The sequence below is a fragment of the Rhinichthys klamathensis genome, unplaced genomic scaffold (assembly GCF_029890125.1).
Source record: "Rhinichthys klamathensis goyatoka isolate OS25496 unplaced genomic scaffold, OSU_Roscu_1.1 h1tg000275l_1, whole genome shotgun sequence".
NCBI classification, from domain to species: Eukaryota; Metazoa; Chordata; class Actinopteri; order Cypriniformes; family Leuciscidae; genus Rhinichthys; species Rhinichthys klamathensis.
Window position 1 is genome coordinate 2,570,630 of NW_026606794.1, and position 19,603 is coordinate 2,590,232.

At 38.4% G+C, this 19,603-nt stretch overlaps 1 protein-coding gene across 2 annotated transcripts in view; it reads left to right on the forward strand.

The window, feature by feature from the left end:
- Positions 1-3,091: 3,091 nt before the first annotated feature.
- The window catches only part of tspan18a (tetraspanin 18a), a 32,512-nt gene continuing 16,000 nt past the window's right edge, over positions 3,092-19,603 (forward strand). The window contains exons 1-2 of one of the 2 annotated variants that reach the window (XM_056268588.1): positions 3,092-3,278; positions 15,526-15,601. The gene's annotated coding sequence lies outside the window, so the exon portion shown is untranslated. The remainder of the gene's footprint in view (positions 3,279-15,525; positions 15,602-19,603) is intronic. The other variant, XM_056268589.1, reaches the window with a different exon arrangement.

A 19,603-nucleotide genomic window follows, 5' to 3' on the forward strand; every position in this document is an offset into this window, starting at 1 on the left:
TTTTGTAATGAACAGTGTAAAGCATTTTTGATGGCCTGCAGAGGTCAATGGATACAATGGGATTCCAAAACAGAAAATAATGAAATGGCAAATTGGCATGAAGAACTTACAACACGTTGGGCTTCAAACAGATATCTGTTTGCTAACAGAGCTATTATTAGACAACATTACTCATTAAAAATTATTCCCAGTTTGCCAGAAAAAAAAATGAAATTGAATCACTGTTAGATCATAAGTGATAATGTATAACCTGCTCATACAGAAGGGTTACTTCCAACTATACAAGCAAGAAATCCCTGTGTTAGAGATACACTGTTCTGTGATTTAAGGATGAAAAAATGAAAATGATAAAAAAACTATATTACGCCATTGCATTCACATTCCAGAACATTTATTACCTCATGCAATGCTGTAGTGATCAGCTTTGGTTTGGTTAAATTTTCAGTCCATAAATGGAGATAGGAAAAGTGAGCTTTTACTTTTGCTGTGAAGTGAATAAAAAGTTTACAGACTTGTGTTCCATGATTTAAAAAAAATGTTCCTGCACCTCAAACGTTTTCCTATAGTTCAAACAGTAGAGTTTGGTTTTCCCGGGCAATGCAACTGAAAAAATTTTACCTTGAATGCTGATTCCTTACTTTGGTTAAACTGTGTCTCCCAAAAGTGTAAATGTAAGACATTGTCACGGTGGGTAGTGGAGATTGGAAAAGAGGACTCAGGTGCGGAGCGAAATGAAGAGTATTTAATAAGACAAAAACATAAAATGAACAAACCAACAAAAGAAAACCAAGGTCTCAGTAAATCCAAAACAGACACGGCAAGGCAGGATTGGGCACAAAACTCAACGTGACGAACATGTGTAACAAATACTACGACCGAGCACAGGACAGCAAACACAGGAACACTAAATAGGGAGGCAAACAAGGAGGGTAACGAGGCTGACATGTGGAGCAAATAAACCAATCATCAGATAACAAGGGGGAGGGATCAAACAATGACAAGAGCACATGGCTCAAAATAACAAAACACCCATGTGCATCACAAGACAGGACAGACATGTGACAGACATGCCCAGCTATCTGACACAAAGGAATAAAACCTTGAATTATAGGTCCTAGATTATATCAAAATATACAATAGTATTCAGAATAGCCTTTGGTTTACCATTATAGTGATAATTGAAAAACTGAAAACAGTAGGAGAGGTCACCAGTCACCTTTTGGATGTAGCCTACTAAATCAATATAAAATGATCCTGCAGAATACCAAAATTTGCTGTATGTGATAAAAGTGCATTACATTTATAGAAATAATATAGCTTAGTTATACTGTGACCATTTGTCTATAATCATCAAATCTTCAACCCCCCCCCCCCCCCCCCAAAAATGTTTGCACTCGTGCCCCTGAGCACAAAATTCCTCTGAAAATGTGTGTGCCATCACTGACTGAATAAAGGCTGCAATTGTCTGTGACAGGAAAGAATAAAGTAAAGAGTGCAACAGAGCCTTGTACCTAGTCTCTGTCTATAAATATAAGCCTCAGGGCTCAAGCGGAGCGTGTAATGATCTAGGTTGGGTCACCTTGCCTTGAAGCATTATTTATGCGGTTCTCTCAGGACCTCACAGAGCCCAAATCAGTCAGTTCGTACAGGTAGCACTGAGCGCTCACTTGAACGTCACAATCCATAGACTCTGACTAGTCAAGAAGAGTGATGCCACAGACTCATGTTCATTTTTATTTTCAGAAGAGAACACATACACATTATTTGTCTTTACATCTCAGGGCTGGAAATTGGAAGGTTGCTGGTTCGAGTCCCGAAAGGAGAAAGCCGCAATGAACCATCACCAATCTTAATCCCAGGCTTTGTCTTTGTAAATGCTTAATTCTTGTTCTGTTAGTTCTAGGGGTGTGATTATTTTATTAAAATACAATTTAATAAAAATTAATAAAAGATTTTATTATATTGAAATATTTTTTACAATTCAATGCATCATATGGTGATGCAAAGGTCATGGGTTCTGTTCTCAGGGAATGCAATGCAAGTTGCTTTGGATAAAAAGCATGAAAATAGTTTAAACATTATAGTTTGAATATTAATGAATTATATGTTGGTTATTACCCAGATAGCACACGTACATCACGGAGACGTCTATTTGATGTGCGTGTTTACATCTGGAAGACAAATTTTTTAGAGTGTTTGCTCATCTGCAATACGTCTATAGGACGTTTCCTGTCAGATGTCAAATAGACGTTTAGAAGATGTCTTTAAGATGTAATGATTTAGAATGTATGTTAAACTGACATCTTAAAGATGTCTATCAGATGTTAATAAACAGCAGATGCTTTCCAGATGAAGTGATCTTTAACAGACATCTTGCAGAAGTACGTGCTAGTATGCACTAATGATAAATAGTAATCATAATGCATCAGTTTACTTAGTAGATATTCTTAGGATTTTAAACTGCTGCTGGCAGCAAGAGTGTAAAAAAAAATCAGAAACTTTTTTGATGAACTGATGCTTAGGTATGTGCGCTAGTATCTTATGTTTTAAATTTGGGGACTAGATGAGGAGCTGAGAACCAATGGAAAAGTGCAATTGCAGAGATTGTACATTCTTTATTAAGGAGAAACATTTTGGTCTCTCGTCTTTTCTGGACTTTATGATTTGCTGCACCAAATCTCACCTGCTGTTCATATGTGACTCATCTGTCTGCAGGTTCATAAAAATAAAATCAACAGTGTGAATCTTTACTCTGAGAAAAAGACCATGCTGAGTTTTTCACAAACCATATACAAATATGCCTTAAGAGTTAGACACCTGCTAAGGTGGTCTAGGGGGTTGGGTCTTAAATGGAGATTGAATGACTTGATTTAGATACATACAATCGGCTATCTGCACGTCAAATCACTGTCAGTGATTTCCAGCTGTGTCAATTTGTATATAGGCCTATAACATGATAGGATATAAGGCTATAACAGCCCCGTGATTTTGTGTGATTTACAGGGCAATTCGTCACCATTATGTAGAATATGAAGATCTGACAGGAGGCGTGAAGGTCTAGCCGCCCCTGGCCAATGTGTGTCTGAGCAGAATTACACAGCGAGCAGCAGTGGAGTGTTGAGTGGAGTCATGATTCAGTGCTGTCGAAAGGAATGAATAAACGGGGCGAAACATTCACAGAGCAATTGAATAAATCCTAAGGACGTTTTCACCCTCTTGGGTAGCGGAGTTTGATTTAAGTTCGCCCGTACTTAAACGCGAGGATACCACAATTCACGGTAGGTGTTTTAAACTGGACGATGAGAGCATCCGATCACTGTGGAGACGCGTCTGTATTTCTGAGGATCTGAAAGTTTCTTAGCATGACATGTTTTGCGATGACATAATAGCTTACAGTTGATAAATAAATACGTTTTAAAAATTTTAAAATTTGTGTTGCTTTTGGCTGCCTTGCAGCGAGTTGCATCTGCCAAATTTCACTCTAATATGTGAAAGAGAAGATCGTTTGAAGAAACCCATTCTTACTAAGCATTGGACGCGAAGTTTTGTTTTACTGTAGTCGATGGCTTACTGTAAGGGAACATTTCACGTTGCCCCATTATAGGTGTATGCATATTTGGAGAGGAATTACAGTAGGATTGTTTACATGTTTAATCACCTGGTAAATATTACAGCTATCTGTTTGCATCGAACAAGGTGGGAGTGGCCACGTGATGTTTGGGTGTAACCAAGTCATTTGCAATCTTGTAGATGGAGCTATTTTGTTCTTTGGAAGGAAGGATGTGTTTGTGGCTGAAATGACTTGTAATCATAGCGGGAGCGAAGGTTTACTTCTGTCTTGGTTAACTTGTATAATCACATTTGGCACTGGCAGCTGCAAACCTAATTTCATTTTGTGCATTTGAATTCAACCCAGCCATGTTTTTCCTTTTTTATACTATTCCTATTGCTCATTTTCAGGTAAAGTGGGACAGATAATATACAAAATCATCAGCAGGGATTTTAAGTTTATACCAAGTTTGTTCACTGCAATTTTAGAAGTGAAATATTTGTTATATATTCTACAAATTTCTTAAGTGACAAAAGTTATATGCCAAAAGAAAATAATAAACAGTATGGTTTTGTGGAAGATGTAAGCTGGTCTGTGACTGGTGCAAGGTGGTCTTCCAGGTCTAACCCGTTTGATGAAAGTCTTCCTGGTCAATCTGCCTTTCCAGCTGGTAGTCACTGATTAATTATCTAGATCATCTTGGACCAGCTAATGGCCATTAATGTTCAGCTTGATCCTACTACAGATCTAAAACAAGCAACCATCATAGTCCGATTCAGTCTTACTCAATCTGATGATCCCATATCTGTACAGCTCAGCTACATTAGATTATTATGAAATATTCAAGCATTAACTGTTGCATGACAATGATCATAATCCCTCTGATCAATTTTATTTATACAATTTACAATAGTCCTTTGTGATTGTTGCTTGACAGACCACAGACATGATCCCTGCTGTAACCAATGTCACACTGTAGGATCTCAGTTGTCTTTAATGTCAGACTATACGACAATAAACATTAGTTAAAAACGGATGCACGCAAGAAGACTCGTCCAGAGTTTTATATTGTCAATCCGTGACACGTTCAGTGACATTGAGATAGATGCGAGATAGAAATGGTGGCTAGCAAACCAAAATGATATCTAGTGTTAATTTTGATCATGGCTTGTCTTGAAAAGACAATGTGTGTGGAGTTTGTTGTCACACTAATTGTGTCTTCAGGTTCTGTGCTCCTATTATTTTTTTATTTGATGGTTGTCGTAAAAGAAGTCACTACATGACTGTGCCTCAACTTCAGACATGCATGGCAGAATTTCATCAGAGGTAAAATTTAATCGCAATGGTCATTAATAAGCTGTCAGCGAACATGTCAAACTAGCGATCAAAGACAAATTTTAGCCTATGATCAGAGGAATCGTTTAGGATTTGCAAAACTAGTCTCAGATGGCCAAATCGTGGCCAAAATTGTACAGTGTGCACCCGGCTTAACATGTTAAGGCAAAGTATGTAATTGACCATTGAATCATCATTTAAAACCCATCATAAAAGATGATGTCCCATTTCTGCCGTACACACCCTACACAATTTCAGACACACATTCTTCAGTACTCCTAATACCTCTGCAATAGGTTTTCATTCATGACACTACGGTCACAAATCCCTGCTTCCAGAGATTCAGTGGCCATTTAAACTTAAGGTAGATGTCAGGAAAAAAATCCCTTTTACAGCAGCAAGAGCCGTCATCCCCTTGATATCTATTGCTATTCATCCTCTGGCTTTAGTTAAGTCAGGGAAAGCCACTTTAAAGAAGCAGTCGCACTGGGGAGGAGCTGATTGGCAGGTGAGGGGCTGATTTGGAGGCAGCGGGATTAGAGAAGTGTCTGAAAGAGAGGAGACGAGAAGCTTGGTCAGGACCTGATTCCCCTTCAGTGATTAAACCGATTAAATGCGGAGAAAAAGAGGGTTGTGGAAGGGTTGACGTGCCAACACAAAGACTTTTCTCACTGTGTATTTGCTGTTTACAGCATAAAACCTAATTCACGTATGTCCATCAGAAACAATGGCACTTTAAAAGGGGCTCAGACGGTTTAAGTCAATTATAAAAACTGTCAAGGTGTCGAAAGCTGTTGGGTTTAGTCAGGGCTTTATGGCTGGCAGGGGGCGAAGAAGAGCAGATCAGCACCGCAGGTGTAGCTCTTGAGTGACAGCCTATATCAGTATACCTGTGATGCTAGTTACGAAATAGGCTATAATGCCTACTGTCTTCTTTCTTTATCTTGTTTGCAAACATTCTGTTAATGCTAGTTTTCCCTCTATGTCATATAATTGTGGTTAAATGTCTGACTAAAAAGAACATAGCATTACTGAAGTATATTGGTAGGGTCTGTTATTTTGTATTCAAGATGATAAATAAAATATTGGGTAACTCATAAAATATTTATTAAGGGATTATTAAGCATGATGGGTGATACTGAGGAAGCATTTCTGACCACATAAAGTCAGCAGAATTGTACATCCTTCTGTTTTTATGTACTAAATGAAGAAATTATTTAGTATTGCAATTTCCCACGTGGAATTTCTCTTATGTGTTGAATTGAGCTTTTTTTCTGGACCACTTAAAGGGACAATCTGTAATTTACTCAGCTTAATGTTGCTTTAAACCCGTGACTTGAAAGAAAGTTGACATTAGGTAGAAGTAGAGCCTCAATCACCATTCATTTTCATTGGATCTGCATTATTCTAATGAAAGTGAATGGTGACTGAAGAAGCTGTCATTCTATCTGACATCCCCTTTTGTGTTTCATTCACGTCCATGTTTGGAACAATATAAGGATGTGTAAATGACAGAATTTTCATTTTCAAACATTCAAATGCTGGCCACCATTTGGCTGGGTTGAGCCAAATTTAGAATTTAAGAATTGGAAGTGGAATTTAATGAACTACAATTCAACAGAAATGTAACAGGTTATGTCAATGGCAACTTTTTTTCCTCCCTGGTCCTTAAATTTGTCAAAAATAAAGTAGTGTATTTGAAAAATTAAGGACTTCTATAGAAACAGATGTATCTCTCTGCATGTAGGGCTTTTAAAAAAATATTCCAACAATGTTTTAAACTTTCAAACAAAACTTTGTCAAGCCATAATTCAAAGTTTGTCTTGATGAGCCCTCTCTACACTTATTACAGTTATATTTCAGTTCATTTTAATATTCCTTTCTTACGATTCAAAGAGCAATTCTGCATCCTGTTTGCTTCCTCAATTCAAATTCAGGAATTTAATTGGAATTTAAAAGCATTCTCAACCGCACAACCCAGCACCATGCAACATGTCAGAGCACATGCCTGTCCCACCAGGCCACGTTTCCAACAAAAAAGAGTTCCTTTGTCCGGGACTCCACCTGTGAGCATTTGTGATGTTTCTTCCCCTGCCATGATCAATGGCGACCCAGGAGATCCCAGATTTCAGCTTGGAAAGGCTGTGCATTGAGGCCTCGTCTGGGCCCATCTGAAAAGCTTTTGAAGCTTCCGTATGTGGTTGAGAATGTCGATAAAGCGCACAGGTGTCTGTGTTCATTTCTACTTTCTGATGCGAGTCAGGGACCTGCACCATGCAGCGCAATGACTAATTAGAAAGCAAAAGAGAGACAAAATTTTATTTCACAATGAGGCAGTTCTATCATTCCACGCTGCACGTATGTGTAGACTGGTGTCTTTGTGGGGAGTCACGGTGAAATTTCCAGGGACAAACAGAAGTCCCATCTGTTCCTGTTTTTCATCTGCAGTCAAAGCCTTGCTGCTTTCTCTAAAGGCTTAACAGAGGCTAGTATTTGACTGCATTCAGGTGTTACATTTGTTCCAAAGCTATGTTATATAAAATGTGTATATATATATATATATATATATATATACTGTATACACACACACACACACACACACACACGCACACACAGGACCTCAATGATATTTTACATCTGCTGTACACTCTTCTGCTTGTCAATCAAGTTTTAAAATTAATTGTGGCTGGGCTAAAAGTCTTGTTTTATTTAAAAAAGGAAAAAGGACCATTAACTGCCCATTCTGAAGACAGTATTATGGTTCTTTGTTGATGTCTGCGGCATAATGAACAATGGCCAGGTGGTGCCAGAAAACCTTCTTTCAAAAATACTTTGATACGGCAGGATATTTAGCTTGTATTGTCAGTAAGCCATGTCCCTCCCTAATTGTTTTCTCTGACAGACCTTTTTTGGTATGCACAAAATTAATTTCCAAGTGAAATGAGTTTTGTACATCAATGTACATCTCCCAAAGCTTAGAAGTAATAAACTTGGCTTAACACTTGTGAGCTCACAAGCTGATAAGCAAACTAAAGATGAAAAACATCATATCATGGAATGCAGGTGTGCCTCACTGGACCAGTGTGGAAATTCATACTGGTATTATATGGGAATGTGTTTTCTGTACAGTTTGTGTGTGTGTGTTTAGTTTACACTTTAGTAAAAACAGTAATATTGTGAAATATAATTTTCAGTTTACAAGGACTGTTCTCTATTCTAAAATGTTTTAAAATGAAATTTATTCCAGTGATGGTGTATTATTGTTGTTGAAAACATTTGCGTTGCTCAAAAATTTGGGGACAACCAGGATTCTTTGATGAATATTCTTTGTCTTGTATCAAGTCGCAGCAGTTTAATGAAGCAGTTTGACATCTTTAGTTTTCTCGCTTTGACTGGGCTTTATCTGGTCCCTCTGGTTACCTGACAACTATAATAGAGACTCATGTTTGCTTTCAGATGATCTACGTAGTTGTAGAAAAGTTTACACTGTTTGTTGTTTAGATCAGTATTGAAAGACAAGTTAACTTTTAAACTCCTAGTGACATTGAGAGAAGACCATGCACAGCTTTTTTTCCATTATCATGAAGGTTAATATACTCAAACTGATAGCAGGTGGTGGAAGCTGTGTATTGAACTTTGTATTGTATGGTGTTGTATTGTGTGTGTGCTCTCCTTATGTTGGAATTAAGCTGATCCTGTGTTAATATATAGTAAGTTTTGTAGTTGTTCTGAAAACAGGATTGTCAGGTGGGTATATTGATGATTGTTTTTACAGAGATGGTCATATTATAAAATCCACAATTAAAAGGTTAGTTCACCCAAAAATGGAAATTCTGTTTTTTAATTACTCACCCTCATGTCGTTCCAAACCTGTAAGACTTTCGTTCATCTTCGGAACACAAATGAAGACATAATTTACAACTTTATTTACAAAATATGAATCTCCAACGCTCGTTCATGAGAGCTCCATGATGCATGCGTATATTGTGTTGACGCGAGGGCAGTTGTTGTTGTGTGAACGCGCGTTGGAGATTATTATTTTGTAATTAAAGTGGTAAATTATGTTGTTTTCTTTTTGCTCAAACAAAGCACTTGTGTCGCTTCATGAAATTGAGGTTAAACCACTGGAAATACATGGATTATTTTAATGATGTCTTTACTACTTTTCTGGGGCTTGAAAGTGTCAGTTGAAAATGGCAGAAGTCACGTTATCCCACAAGAATATTTCAGCAGCAGTCTCTTTTTTTGCACACTTTTTATCTGCACTTCTTTTTGTTTTTACACCATTTTTCTCAATATGCATAAAGACATCTTGTTTATATCTCCAATGAAACAGAATTATCTTTAATTCCAATTTGGCTCCCCTTGTGGACTGAAGTGATGTTATAATTGAAAAATAGCACATCCATGAACAATATGCTTGAAGTAAAAGAACTGCTTTCCACAATTCATTAGACATGCTGCTTTACTGCTGTTCACTGTGTCCTACTGTGCTCTAATAAAAAGCTTCATGTTGGTGAAGAGAAACTCTTTGTAATGATCGTGAGGCCCAGATGGCTTGATTGAGAGGGACATGTTCACCTTAGAAATTCAACTTGGTCCGACCACATGCTATATTACACACCAACCCTTCATGAATCCTGCAGAAATGGAAGCGGAGGTCCAATGTAATTTCAGTTGTGTTTTTTGATGATGATTATTGATTGTTATGGTACTGCAACCTTCAGTTACGTACCTATTCTAATGCTTTAATTTTGCATTCATGAAGTGGCTTGAACTCTCTCACAGGGGCCGTTTATTGGGTAAATGCTGTTTGCTGTGAGGCTGGACGAAGTGAAGTCAGAGCCACTGCCTTTGACCAGTGCAGTAATAAACCACATCGACTCCCTCTGGAAGTTCAAATGTCTCAGAAAATGAAACACGGTGAAGAAATCTGGCCATGCAGTAAATAAGAATCCGTGTCTGTGCCTTTTCCCTTTAGGTATTGCCTCTTTTTCTTATAGTTGTTTCATGGCTGCTAGTTTAGTCTGTCATACTGGCATCACTCGAGTTGTAGTAAGTAAGTAAGTAGAAAATGAAAAGTCTGTGAATGACAAGATTTTCCTCCTCTTTCTCCTTCATTGCTGTTCTGCAACCTCTGACCATTTATGTCTATCCTCTCATAATATAAGCTTAATATGCATATAAATATCTACAGTGTCAGTGTAGGAAAGTTCATGCACTTTGAGAGCTTGATGGAGCATTGACGGCTGTTATGTCCCTATGTGTTTAGGGGATTGGACGCAACATAAAGAAAGTGGAAATGTAGTGAATAGATTAAGTTTTTGTTTGATATATTTTTGTTAATTCAATAATACTGAAGGATACTTAAGAACGTGGTGCTCTCACTCCATTTTACACATTTTATGTTTAAATCCATTCTGCTGAATGATTTTCTTCTGAAGTCAGTGCAGAAAATGTGAAAAATGAGGTCTGTAATATTGTCATGGACTGTGTTGTTGCAGATCCTGCAACTCCTTTGCTACATGTGCAATACTTACCTGACTCCTTACCTGTGTTCCTGTCTGGCAATCTTCACCTTCTTCTGCCCCACAACCATCCTCTTCAGTCCCACAGCTTTGGCTTCCTCTTCAGTCAGTTCACCTGCTGAAAGAAAAAAGAGACTATTAAATCATGTTACCTGCCTGAATTCCATACAGTGCCTTATGTTGTTGTCTGTTGGTGAAGTTTGCTTCAACAGACTCACTCATTCCGTTGTCTGTTCTCCCATCTGTGACAAATACCTGGACATTATCGACAGTAACTGTAATGGGAATTGTAAGTGGTGCTAAATAGTAATGGGATATGAATGTAAGAAGTCTCATTACTAGGTTCAGAGGAGTGATATACATTTTAAAATTGTATTTATTTACTTGCGCACAATAGTTTGTTATGCCTGTTCTGGGTTTGAGTTAGTTTTGCACTGTTCACAGTTCTGTTTCCTTTGTTTATCTGTTGCTATGGTTTTTATTTGCTCTTATATGTTACACCTGGGTCTAGTTAATTATCTTGTTTAGTCCCTAGTGTTTTTCTGTATATTTATAGCCCTGTGTTTGTTTCAGTTTTTTTTCAGATCTTGTCATTATTACTGTGGTTGTTCTGCTTATCGTGTTTTTGTTTCCTTAGAACCTGATTCATTAGCCATTGCAATAGATCTAGCACTTTTGTTTACATCTTCATTCAACCCCAGCATGACATATATAACAGCCCCCATTTGTACATTGGTTTGTATAGCCTTCAGTTTGCATATTGTTTGCAGCAGAACATTTGCCAAGTTGTTCTTTTAAGTAATTTGTAGAAATAATTGAAAAAATAAAATTGAAACCGCTGCTAATTAAATCACAGCCTTTTGCTTACAAAGGCCATATTGTGACTTTGATTTAGGGTGTATTCACACCAGGAAAGTCCGATTGGTCACTTGCTTTGGTCCGGGCCAAATACTTTTTTTTTTTTTTTTTTTGGTACGGTACGCTTTCACACTGCTCTTTTTGCAAGTGAACCAAAATTTGTAAACAAAACCACACGTGTGCTAAGGTCGTCCATTCATTGGACAAGGATTCTCAAGTAGGGAAATCAGGAAGTGCAAAAAAGGCTTAACGTAAAAAATTAGATTAGACTAAAGAGAACGCTCTGTATGTGAATGTCCTGATGCACACACTCATTCATTCATTCCATTCCAATGATGCACACACGACGCGCAGAAAGACGCGCAACCGATGTAATGTAGTAGGCTAGGCTACAACAGATAACTTTCCCATAACGCAACTCCGACTACGGAAGCCTGTTAACTCAAAGGCGCAGTGCTTTCTTGCAATTGGGTCGGTTCATGTTCACACCGTAAACGAACCGTACCAGAGTTTGTTTGGAACCTTCCCGAGACCACCTCTTCAGCTGGGTCTTGGTTCGGTTGTTTGGTCCGCACCCGAGTTCGATTGCTGTATTCACACCTGCCCAAAAGGTCCACACCAAGGGGGGAAACGAACTAGAGTTCGATTCAATCGAACCAAACAAGGCAGGTGTGAATACACCCTTAGTGAATATTTAGATTAAAATTATTAGATTCATTGGTTTAATTGTACAGTAGTTGGAATATTTGGATGGAGGAATGTAACTGCACCAGGCCTGTTGGACATTGGACATTTGTTGGACATTTTTCTCCCTTTAAATCTTTGTATATTTTCATAAACCGATTTCAACAGCTGGCCCACAAGTTGATTGCCCCATAGGGAAAGCAAGGTCCTGGTGCTTTGACTTGTCCATCCTTGAATGTTTTTAAGTGTCTTTTATAATAGCACACCACCCACACTGAACCACTGCAGTATCCAGTGACTTCATGCCGAAGGAATTGTTGAGCCGGTCACTGTTATTGAAACATCCAAGAGACTGATGAACTTAATCGTCATTATAGCTACTTGTGTTTTATTTGATCAAACATGCTGTTGAGTGGATTTAGTGAATGTAGGGGTGTTATGTCTGAGGGAGGGGATGAAGAGAAGAGTTGTGTGTATTAAGACCTTACAGGTGTGCTAAGTCATAAAATATTACCTAGATAAAATATACACAAGATTGTAGGTATAAAGGTATAAAAACTATTATCAGCCATGCATTCCTTCATAGGTTTGGTTTGAAGATCAAAAGGTATCCCATTCCTAATACAAAAAAATGCTAACATAAAAAGATAGATTAGTCTTTTCCACAGCAAAGCTGGACAAATGTTCAATGTCCTGATTCTGTGTCTCGTCAGGAGTTTTTCTCAAACAGTAAGCCTCGGTTGTGTATGCAACCCCAGGTACTGTATAGTAGCCGAATAGCTTTGTGCTCAGTAAGTGGAAGGATATGGGTCATGATTGATTCCCTTTGCCCCTGCCATACTGGAACGGACTCCAGAGACCGATAGAGAAGCCAGGCTTCTCAGTGTTTTTCCATGTTCTTTGAAGGTACTGCACATAATTGAGTCCTTGGGGTATAGAGCTTGGCCTTCAGTGCTCCCCTTTCATGCCTAAGGTATTCTCTGATAGCTGTCATCTGAAACAGCAGAAACTGAGCTTCTCAAGACCTGATCTGCATTTTACCATGTATTGCTCAGAGGGACTTGTATGGGAAGGGAATCCTTACAAGAAATATTGTGGTATCAGTTTAAAAAAAAAAAAAAACTTTTCTCTACTATTTTTTCCTTCACTGAGGTCGACCTGACCAAGGACAACTCGTTCCCAGAAAAACATTTGGGAGGCCTTACTTAAATGCTAGATATTTAAGCTTACGTTAAAGTCCAAACAGTTTCTAGTTGCAGAATAGTGTTCAGACATATTGAATGTCCATCAGATCTGTCCATCAAATGACACTGAATGGTGCTGACATAAAGCAAAGCACATGATGTGATTCCCAGTGCACATAATATCAAACTCTTGATGGGTAGGCTGCTAGTAATCTCATATATTTCTCTTAATCAGGGGAGGTAACATTTACTTTTTGCAGTTAAGCTGGTCAGAGTGGCACAGGAAGAGTCTAGAGATGAAGATGGAAAGCTGGAGGTGTTGGTTGATCCTAAACATTGTTGTTATAGTGAACTAAAACTACTGAAATATTTTTATGAAATAAAAAAAAACTGAAATGAAATAGAATATAAATATTTGAAGAAAATACTTAAACTTAAAAAAACTTGAATAAATATTGCATTGGCAAATTGCTGAAATATATTTTATTTGAAATACTAAAATTGAAACTGAAATATAAAAATAAAGCTATATAGAAATATAAAAAAAATAAAAGTTATTGACAAAACCACATAACAAAACGTAATCTATAATTAAAAAAAGAAAATATATAAAAATAAAAGCTAATTAAAATATTAATAAATACTATAGTACATAAATAATACTAAAATAACATTGGTCTTGAGGATATGAGTTGCTTTCTGTTGCACAAGGATGATTCACCTTCCTTCTATCCTATTTATCTTTACTGTCTAAAAGTTCCATACTGGCCATTAACAGTTTGCTCTATTTTGTCACATTGTTCTAGGCCATAGCCTGAATCTGTCACATGGTGTGACAGGTCATATGTTGCATAAGCAATCTAACAAGTGCCTTTTTTTTTTTAAAGGAATAGTTGCTTTGGAGTGTATGCTATTTTACATCAGCACAATGTTCATCTCTTGTACAAGTTAATTTTCACAAACCAAACTATAATACATTCATTTCACAATTAGTGACATCACTGATCTCTATAAAATGTTTATTTTTTAGATATGGTAACGGTTTTATTAATCAAATAAAAATAAAACGTACAATGACCCAAATAACTGCATTACAGTAATATTGTTAAAGTTCCCAACCATCTGTAGTGGGGTAATGCTGTTGCAGAATGGCTGTAAAATAAAAAGTCATATCCCAAATGCACATTATAAGGTAGTTAAATACCTGTGTAAATTAACACACACTCCTCAGTTGAGCTACTGACATGTTTTCTGCCCAGTTGAGCTGAATCAAAACAGTCTGACTCACTTTTAATATATTATGCTACTTTTTAAAATTGCCAATGTAACTCTTATGGCAGCTGGACACAAGTCTTAGTAATGAGTGCTGGTTTATCACAATTGTGATGAGTTAGTCATCACACTGTTTCCAGCCATGGTAAAGTCAATGTGCCGCTCTTTCTCAATCATCGTTTCTCACAGTTTGTGAAGCATGGCAGGCTGTGGAGCCTGCAGAATTGAACCGCTCCTGGAGGATGTAACTCCACTGTGCAACAGCTGGAAAGTTACAACAGGCAAATATCGATATGGCTGTGGAGCAGAATTAATGTTCAGGAAAAAGCACATGTTCCTTTTTTAAGTATCTTTTATTCGATTTTTTACAGGATATATATCTTAAGCTTGGTCTTTTGCCTCCCTATTCTGGTTCTTCTAAACATTTCATTGTTACCCAATTTGATGTGATCTTGTTGACTCTGTGCACCTCAGACAGTTTTCTGCAACATTTTATTGGTACTCCATTTTCCTCTCTGTTTGTATCCATGGAAACAGATGAACATTTCAGTCCCTTAGTGCCGAACTCCCCACCATGGCTAATCTGCTCTTGATGCTCTGTGCTCAGAGGGTACAGGTTGACAAAGAGTTCTCTACAGTGCATTAACTACCCGAGACATAAGTCCCTTATATTGTTTCGGTTGTGTGGCCTCCTGGCTGATAATCAATGTGGTAATGATATTTTGTTCCTTAGAAGAATTGGTCATGTGAAGCATCCTTAAGCTTGAAGGTTAAACTGAATAAACTGATTGTGATGGCCTCTGGAGAAATGATTCTTTATGTGAGTGCAGGCATTGTTCATATTGGCCACCAATGGTCTCAAGGTCACTGGTCAGATTATAAGCAGGCCTCTGTCTTAGTTGGATGCCCTTGTTGTTGCAGAAGTGATCCAAGCAGACATCTAGCTGATCACACTTGAAGCACTAAAAGGATGCATGAATACTAATAGCAAGATGGTTGCGAGATTTGAAGAGAGTTGAGAGTATGAGGTCTCAGTAACAGTGTTTGCTTGACATGTATTTCGTGCCATATGAAATAATGACTATATCTTCATTTTATGCACATTTATTCACAGTCTCAGAGAAGAAGTGTGAAGCAGATTTCTGAAAAGCAGCACGCTTGCCATCAGCTGGAAGGAGAGACATATACAGGTACATATGGTATGGTGATTTTTGATCATTTTTAATCATGCCATCAAAATCTGGCTCTTGTCACTAAGGTCAGCATGAAAATGAACATTCACTTGGTTCTTAATTTTAACCTCACATTTAAACCTGTGAATGCTTCAGGAGTGTGTGTATCCCATTCCCAACCACTAATGCTACAACTAGGGTTGTCAAAAGTACCGGTATGGTACCAAGTCGATTCTGACATTTTAAAAACGTAACGATACACGCCTTTCTGCTTTACTGGAAGAATCATGTACTGGGTTAATCTGGTACCCGCTGATAGGAAGCTGCTTTAAAATGTCCCCGCCTGTATTTGTGTGAGCACTTTATGAAGAAGGTCAAAGGTCTCTATTTACAACGTGTTTTTCCAGCGTTGAGAATCACTAAAAAAAATAGCTCTTTGGCTAAACATGATCCAATCATGGACAGTGGTAGCCTGGTAATACCAAACTCTGCTACTTCGCTTTGCTTCATAGACAGAGTCTGGCATGTCATCATTGAAAAGTGTTTTCTTTCTCGCGGGGGGGGGCGCTTGTCTGAAGTATAAAATCATTGGTTACCCGTAAGCCAATCACATAACGTTTGGTTATGACGTGTGTTATTCGCCAGCTCAGCCGCATCGAACTTCCACTGTAAACACATGTATGATGCGAAAACGAAACCATCGAGCGAAATACCGGAGTGAACATGGCTGACCGAGTTTTGCTCCCTCCTTAACCTGATCCTCCATGAGTGCAACCAAGTGGGACACAATCACAACTATCGCCTTGCCGGCCTTTGGACTGCCCAGTTTCTCGCTGATGATCGGTAATATTTGATAAATTAAACCTTTACCAAAACCTGTCGGGAGTAGGGCCACGACATCACCCCCATTCAAAATGTTTAACAAACACTCTTCTTGTTCAGGCTTCAGTTTGGAAATGCCAGGAATATTCTCCACAACAGAGCGAATTGCATCCCGTGTCTCCATATCCGCGGTCGTTTAAATCTGAAACTCGGCGCTTAGCGTCTACGTCGCGGCTCTCAGCCCGCCCTCTGTTCGTTGATTGGCCGGCTGTTTTAAGGCCGGAGGAAAACTGAGAGACATGTTGATGTCTCAGACTAAGTACAGAAGCGAAATGAAATTGAGCGGAAGTACGAAGTCTGATGTAGTCAGGCTAGGACAGTGGTTCCACCTGACTGAAACAATTAAAACTCAATAAATCTTGATTAGTCCTGTGATCTACAGAACAACAAACTAAATATAACTTTTCTTTACATGTGATGTTCAGTGTTGGCAGTCTAGAAGTGATGCTGGTTAACAAGTCTTGCCATTTACTCAACTTGCTGAAAAATGCATAAAATAACACTTTATTTCAACATTTACTCTCCCAATTCAACCTGTACAAAGAATGATGAGAAGTGAAAGTCCTGTTTCTCTTTGATTGGGTTCTTGATTGAAGCATGTTATTTCAAAATGAAAGTATGAAGTTAAGTCAAAGAAGAACTGTCAATTTAACATGAGGCAATCACATTTAAACCAGAATTTTAAATAAAAATTTCTCTGTGAAATTTTACTGGTATTAGTACCAACTACTGAAATTTTACAGTGGCAACCCTTGCTACAACTATCCATCTAAGTATTCATCTTTTAATAAAACCCTCATCCTCCATCGGTTGTTATTTTAATCTTGGTTTCACAGTGTTCCCCAATATAATTTAGCACACTTTCCATCCCCCTCAACAATTTCTTGGAAAAATCAATTGTTTGTCTCTAATGCTTGTCATGCCAAATTAACAATATAATAGCAAATGCTCCTCCTAATCTTTTAAACTTTTCTTCCGTGAGGTATATCCGTGTGGAATTGCTTCTCGGACGAGAACAAAATGTAGGGTGGGAATTGATTGGATCGTTGTCGTTTTCTACTTGCAATCATTTTGTGTGAGTGAAAGGTTGGAGGGGAAGGATTGAAACTCATCTGGCTATTCGACAACTTATAACATACTAAACAAAGATTTGTTCATTTTGATTTCATGGTGACTGAAGGTTTTACATAGCCTGGATGCCAGCCGAACTTAGCCCCGCCCACAACATTTGAGGATGGGAAGTTCGGTCTGGACTTGATCCGTTGTGAAGCAAGTATGCCCGAACCAGAGCTGTTCGGACCAATCAAATTGTCTGGGCGGGCTTTATGCGATGATGGACAGATGATCAACAGTAACGTAATCATCCACGTCACCAAAGAGCGCTTGGGTTGAATTCGTTTACAACAAAGAATGGCTGCCGCTGGAGAATTTAGATGTGTAGATTCAGCCATCACGTCTGTTATAGAAGATCTAGACAGCACATTCATTTTAAAAGAGGAACAGAGAACCACAATCAAGGCATTTGTCGATAGGAAAGATATTTTTGCCGTCCTTCCTACGAGATGCGGTCTATCCAAATGAGAGCAGAGGCATTTTTTTTCCTGGTTCGGTTGAAACACGCCCCATAATTACAGCCCAATAGAGCAGTATCAGACTCACATTCTGACTAGAATCCGAGTATGACGACGTCAGGCTAGGTTTTACATGCAATTTTTCCTAGTTACATACATTGGGCCCTATCTTGCACCCGACGCAAATGACTTTGTACACTGACGCATGTATTATTCCTATTTTGCACCCGCGCAAAGCGGACTTTTCCCTCCACAGACGCACGTCGGTTAACTAAGAAATACACTTGCGCTCCCCGGGGCGGTTCAGGGCAAAGAGGAGGCGTGTTCCGGCGCAAACTTTCCCTCATGCTATTTTGCTGTTCAGAACTGTTGTATAAAACAATTGCGCCACTGACCAGAAAAAACCTAGTCTAAAGTCAGTGGCGCGTTGTTCATTATGCTATTTTAAGGGCGCATGCTTGGCCATAATCAATGTAGCGTGTGCACAACGCGCATACGATTCTCTCATCTAAGCAGCAGTTTTCATTTTTGCAAATCATACATTATTACGATAGATAGATAGATAGATAGATAGATAGATAGATAGATAGATAGACAATTTATTATAAAAGCATAAATGTAGCTTACACATTTACCCAAATTATCATACGCCTGTTTAACAGAAGTTAATTTGGGTGGGTTTCTCCATCCCCAATGTCACTTCTCTGTGTTTTACGGCCCTGACGAGAACGTTGCTCTCCTCGGCTATGAACCGCTCCTGTCGCGCGCCTGGCAAATCCGCCGTTATAATAGGAATCCGCTTTAGAACAAGCGCGCCTGCTCTTAAAGGGAATGTGAGATGATGCTCTGATTGGTTTATTTCACGTTACGCCCAAACCACACCTATGAATAATGAAGCTACTTCAGACCAACCCCTTTTAGATTTGCGCCTGGCGCAAGAGGCATTTATCCCACCGGGAAAATAGCAACAGCGCCGGGATCCGCCCACAAAGTTACTTGCGCTTTGCGCTTTGACACTTGCGTTTCAGATCGTTAAAATAGGGCCCATTATATGCAACGAAGTGGAATTTGCCTTCAGCCTACAATCTTGAAAAGGAAAATTACAGCTAAGAGAGAACACACTATGATCTTGTGAGTCTAATTCTGAGCAATCTGAAAAGATGTTTTCAAGGGATACTGCCATGGTTTCTGCTATCAGCAACTTCAGACATTCCTTCTTACTAAATTCAGCCGCTCTTAGAATGTTCAAGAACAACAAGGGTGAATTTAATCTATTGATTTGTATGACATAAAATGGCCTTTTTCCTTTGTTAACAATTGTTTTGTCTATAGTGCTTTCTCCCCCTTCCTTCCTTTGCAAGTGCAAAACTTTCTCAAAACAAAGGCTCGGTCTGAAGTGTTGTAACACTCTTCTGCATTGTTTCATTCATGTTATTGTTAGTATTTAGAGCAGATGGTTTTTAATCAATACTTCTCCCTTCTGCTTTGCTGTTTTTTTCTCTCTGGCTCCCTGTGTATCACCTTATCTCAACAGGGTGTTAACTGAAAACATGTATTTTTGAGGTTC